A 6,000-nucleotide genomic window follows, 5' to 3' on the forward strand; every position below is an offset into this window, starting at 1 on the left:
TTAGCACCTAGCACCTATATTAACTTCGCCGACATTTCCAACTAGCGTACCAGTCAGCGAAGCGTCGCATATATGCGCTTGTGCAGCGCTTGTGTAGAGTGACCTTGACTTGGAGGTAGATACAGTGTACAAACTAACAAACTAAAGAAAGGCGGATTCTTCTGTTCATAAACGCGTCGTGGCTTAGTTTCAACCGAGCGAAAGAATTGCGACGACACGTTGGCGGCCGGCGGACTAAATACTGGGCCGACTGACTCTGTCGATAGGTCGGCGAGCCATGCACTAGCGCAGTCAAGCCAAGCCATGTTTTTCTGACGTCATACAAAACGCCACCGAAAATGGGCGAGGATGCAGAGGAAAGGACAGCTTTTTCGAATTGATTTTTCTGGTGAATAGAGTCGCGTAAACACAGCGAGAGCAGTCGAAACGTAGTTTACAGGCTCCGGAATACAAATTGCTCTCGTAATCCCACAATGTTTACAAATTACTTCGGTGTCCTTTTAAAGTGGCCATGAACACAAAATACAAGTTTGTTTTATTCACACTAAGAAGTCGAGGAGTGCTGGGCACTCTGTCTTGGAGTAAAAACTTTTGTCCCAGTTTTCACTCGCTTTTGAAGCATTGGGCCACACCTCCCAGGAGTGGCGCTCGGCCGGCAAAACGAGAGGCGAAATACGCCTCGTGGTATTTACTTGCTGCTTTCGAGGCGGAGTACTTGAAACCTGTATGGAAATTGAAATGTCATCTACAAGGCAGCGTTCCGGCACTCTCTTTAGGCGTGAATAAGCTCTACTGGCGGCGGCGTCCCCGGATACGGCAGAACGGTACTACTACTCTCTCTTGGAAAGCATCCCTCCCGTTACGCCCCAAGAGTGTTCTGCTATTCCCTACGAGGTAGCGTGTTTTCGCCTCACCTGTTACTACCCCCCTCACCACGATGGTACTGTAGACAGTTACAAGCAAGCAGAAACGGACACGCTATTCTGAGGCATGCAAAAGAGAAAATGAGCTCAGACTTTATTTTCCAAGAAAATATCACAACAATCGGTTCATTCTGCAACACAAAAAGTAATTTATTTGGAATTGAAATATCACAGCATAAAAAACGGTTCCTAGTCCACATCTACACCGAAGGAGACGTAGCTCCTATTTAAGACACATTCAAGAAAAATTCAAACAAAAATGCAGCAAAGCAATTGCTGAAAACACTGAAATGCAAACATTAAATTAAGACAATAAAAATTACATTGCACCCACAAATAAAAAGGTACTGGCATTAGCACGAAAAGCATCAGCAGAAATGCAGCAGTGGGTGAATAGTTGACAGCATGAAAATAAAACAAAATGGCCTTAGTACATTAGTGAGTGCTTCACACGGACTGGAAAGCCAGCCCTTATTTAGCACAAATTAAAAACTCGTACAAATAAATTTTGCGAAACAAAAATCTCTTACTAAAAGAATTCAGCTTGGATTACTATTAACCAATTACAAGATTCCATCAACATAAAGATAAAAAGACATTGACACAGAAACTCTGATTGATTGATTGATTGTGGGGTTTAACGCGCCGACGCAACGCAGGCGATGAGGCGCGCCGTAGTGGAGGGCTCCGGATTAATTTTGACCACCTGGGGATCTTTATCGTGCGCCGAAATCTCGTACACACGGGCGTTTTTGCTTTTCGCCTCCATCAGAAAAGCGGCCGGCGCGGCCGGGAATCGAACCCGCGACCTCGTGCTCAGCAGCGCAACGCCTTAGCCACTGAGCCACCGCGGCGGGTGACACAGAAACTCTGCAATGGATGGTGGGACAATAGGAAACCCCAGATGGTGGTGGTTGGTGGGACAATAGGAAACCGCAGGAAACATTGCCACTGGGTTTTTTAGTCGGAGTGGTTCTCAAATGAAGATGTTCTGGTAAGATCAAAGAAAGGCATAACTTGGTATTAAAAACAAACACGGTCGAGCTGACTGGTTCATAATGTTGGTGGCGGCCTTCAGAACTGTACGGACCAGGGCACAGGGCTTGGGCTGAAGTAACGTCTCCAGAAGCAAGAAGGTGCACTTCGCCTTTGAAGCGTATTACACACTGAACAGCCAAAACACAGACAGCAACAATGCGAACCCATCCACTATGTCCAAGGCTGTGAGAACTGTCTCGAATGCGACGGCCACTCCTGCCAACGCCTCGGGGCTCTCTGTCTCTCTAAAAAAATATTCGGGCAAGTAGCGATTCCCCCTGGTTCCTACATCGGCAGAAATAGGGGGACAGCAAAGATCAGTGCTACAATAAAAAAAAATTAACGACTTTGACAGTTAAATGAAGTTTATTGGGTGATAGATTAGTTTTTGCGCCGAGAGCACGCAGTGAACTCGTATTGGAATGCAGTACTGCTTGGCGCGGTCACCAGTCTAGATGCGAATGTGTGGCGACCTTGGATGCAGCCACCCTCCTTGAGCCAGTTGGCCAGTGTCATTCATGTCAGACAGCGTGCCCTACAGCTCTGTCTGCCTACGCACTCCGCACCAAACCCATTAGTGCTTTTACGTTTAATTATGCGTCCGTAGCTTCCACTCTTTACCCCGCTATCGTTCCAGGTATAAAAATATTGCACTAAATTTAAGCACAGATAACTCTCTGTGTAAGGTTATAATTTCTGATTAATTTTCATTACATTTTGTCGTCCTCAGCCGACTGCAACGTACGGCCCATTATACGTTCACAAGTTCAGTGTAGAAAAGTTGCTAATGGGTGACATAGCTACTGTTTTCTTCATTCTCGAGTACGCTTCATTGCATACGCGCTGCAGATCGCAACATTTGATGAGAACCAATAGGCTCGTTATTGAACCATCAGAACGCTCGAACATTAAAGGCGTAACCACATGCAGCGACGGTGATAAGCGAGGCGAGAAACATAACGTAATGGGTAAAACAAACATTGTGGGCGACAGCGACAAGCGAAAACAATTGGCCGCGTATCTGCTCCTTTCGTTGCAAATTCCATCAAAAGACGACAGTCTTTATCGGCTTTTGTGAAGTAAATGCCTCCCTTCGCTTTCCCGCTCACCTCTCATGTTGTTCCTCTTGCGTCGCGCTCCTCCCAAGGTAAAGACGCCAAAGGTTTGCTAAATCATTTTAAATTTCCCAAGTTCCACTGGTCCAAACCGGGTGTCTCGATGCGAACGCTGCCGTACGGCGAAGACGCGCGTTAATCGAGGCACCCTACTTCAACTTTTATAGAACCGCGTTTCCCTACTCCACGTGCGTTGCAAGCAGAACGTTGAACCTATCTAGTGGAACCTTTTGTAACTGTTGCCGGTTGATTTCTTAAAATGGCGCCAGAAGCTATAGTGGCGCGGGCGACAGCAGGCGACGGCGGAGTGAATTCTTTTTCTGCAGTTTATAAAGTATTTAATTTCGCAAAAGTCAAGCATGTTTCATTTTTTATAAAGGAACACTGCAAATATCACTTCTGTATTGATTTGTTGTCTCATATTTGCGTAATGTCTTGTTTTTCTTCAACAATGTTGGCAAGTATGGACATTACACCGGACATAGACGGGTAGATTTAGCTGTGACTATGTGACTATTGTTTTGCTTTGGCCGGGTGGCTGAATCGACAGACAGACGGACGGACAGACAGACATACAGACACACCAAAATTTCTGGGTTTAAGTAGCCCAAGAAAGACTATCGTCTTTAAAAAAATAATGCATTGCCGCCAATGCCCTCCGTCGTCATCGCTGCTGCTCGCTTGTGGGTTGCTTCTGGCCGCGAAAAAGCCCGCGACAACGACGGCCCATCGCCTTCCGCAGTCGCCACCGCCGGCGGCCTGTGTAAAACTTTTTCGCTTGTCGTTCACAATATCTGTTTGCTGTAGCTATTGAGTGAGGTTTCTCACGCCGCTCACCGCCGTAGACGCTTGTAGTTACCCCTTAACAGTGCGGGGCGTACGCCCCGAAAACTCCTGTTTCCGTCCATCCTGCCCTCAATCAAAACGCAAAAACCTGTATGGACAGCATTCCAGTCTGCTGCTGTGCGTGCGACGGTCACTAAAATTATCGTAATTTTAGTGACTGCCACGCGCTACACGCACTCCTCACCCTATTGTGCGCAATTCCTAGGAGCCGTGCAGGTAGCCACAGCCACTGCACGGCAGCCACTCTAACCCTAACCGCCGAGCGAAGAGCGCAGGGTAGCGCTGCCACTATTCGCGCGACCGTACTTCTTGCCTCCGAAAACATTCGGCTAGGATACCAACACCTCACGAAACAAAGGGATTGAAATGGTGCAAGAATTAATGGTGTTTGCACACGGGTACAAAAGCTGCCTTCAAATCTACGCAACAGTAAAAATGAGTCACGAAAACGTTAGGGCAAACCGGTTCCGCGGACCGAAGTTAGAGAGCAACTTTACTTCGTTAAATACATAAGACAAGAACACGAGGTTCACTAATGGCTTACCTCCACTTCCCGGCAGCATTTCGTCGTCCGGTAGATAAATCCAAGGTCGTCATAGCAGCGAAAGATCCCAAGCTTAAAGGGACACTGAAGTGATATGTAAACATTGCGGGATTACTAGCGCAAATTGTAGTCCGGAGTCCCCAGGCCATGTTTCGACCACTCTAGGCGCGTTTACGCGATTTTATTTAGTAGAAAAACTAATTCGAAAATGCTGTCCTCCTCTCTTTACGCTCGCCCATTTTCTGTGGCGTTTTCGTGTGACGTCAGGAGGGGATGAGCTGGCAATTGGCTGCGCCACGGCTGCGCTACTGCACGGCTCCCCGGCCGACAGAGTCAGTCAGCCCAGCGTTTCGTCCGCCGGCCGCCGGCAGGTCGTCGCAATCAAGGAGGTTAAAGAAAAATTGCTTGGTCGCAATTCGTTCGCTTAGTTGAAACGAAGCCAGGACACGTTTGTGAATGGAAGAATGTGCCTTTCTTTACTTGGTTTGTTTGTACACTGTATCTAGCTCCAAGTCAAGTTCGCTTCACACAAGTGCTGCACAAGCGCACATGCGACGCTTCGCTGACTGGTACGCCAGTAGGAAAATATAAGGCCTCTTGAAGGCGGGAGAAGAGTCAGCGAAGTCAATATAGGTACTAAGCAAATAAAATCAACTGGTATTTTTACCGTACAGCGTAAAACTAGGGCGCGGGAAGCACTTTTTTGCGCTGGGCGAACAAGCACAGCGGTCAGGAGCACGACTACGCATCTGCGAACGCTTTTCCGTCTACGAAATGCAATTGCTAGACGTGAGCTACTGTGGAAACTCGGGCGACGCTTACTGCACGATCGCAGTACAGCAAATAGTCACCTAAGCTGCTTGAAATGCCAAAACTAAATAAAAGTGTAAACCGGTTGTACAATATATACCCTATATTAGCAAGGCCTTCGCGTCCCGCAATAAAAAAAAAAAAAAAAAAAAAAAAGCTCAGTAGTATGGGGCGCTGGGTATAACACCGCAAATGTTTTGCAAGTCACGAGTTCGAATCCCCGCGGGTACGTGCTTTTTTTTTTGTAAGTTAACTTTTTTGTTTTCCGCCGATGTTTTCTATATTGAGTTCACCTTTTTTGGGGCCGCAACGTTCATGGCTACACGAACTAGTTCACAAACGCGCGCAGGCTGGCACATGCATGGCGCGCTAGCGAGTTCTCGTTGGCGTGCTGTTGCCATAAGCACCGACTGCTTGCAGGCAGTGGGCACAGGCCAGAATGAACAGACCCTTGGCCTGGTGCGAACACGCTTTTTACGATACAGGCATGAGGGAGGCAAGCTCCAATTATGGGGGAAAAGCGCATGACATTTGGGCGTCTACGGGTACGCGGAGGGCGTTCATGCACTGCGTAGGTTTCGGCTAGTGAATGCTACGATTCCAAGCCGTCCTAGGAGGCTTGTCTTTATGCATTTTTACAGCTGACAACATGGCAGAAGCGCGGTACGATGATTACTGAGTCATTGAGAATGCCCATCCAACAACGCCAGCGGTTGTGTATTAC

Source organism: Haemaphysalis longicornis, unplaced genomic scaffold (genome assembly GCF_048455015.1).
Source record: "Haemaphysalis longicornis isolate Haplotype H1 unplaced genomic scaffold, Haemaphysalis longicornis Haplotype H1 scaffold_12, whole genome shotgun sequence".
In the NCBI taxonomy this organism is placed as follows: Eukaryota; Metazoa; Arthropoda; class Arachnida; order Ixodida; family Ixodidae; genus Haemaphysalis; species Haemaphysalis longicornis.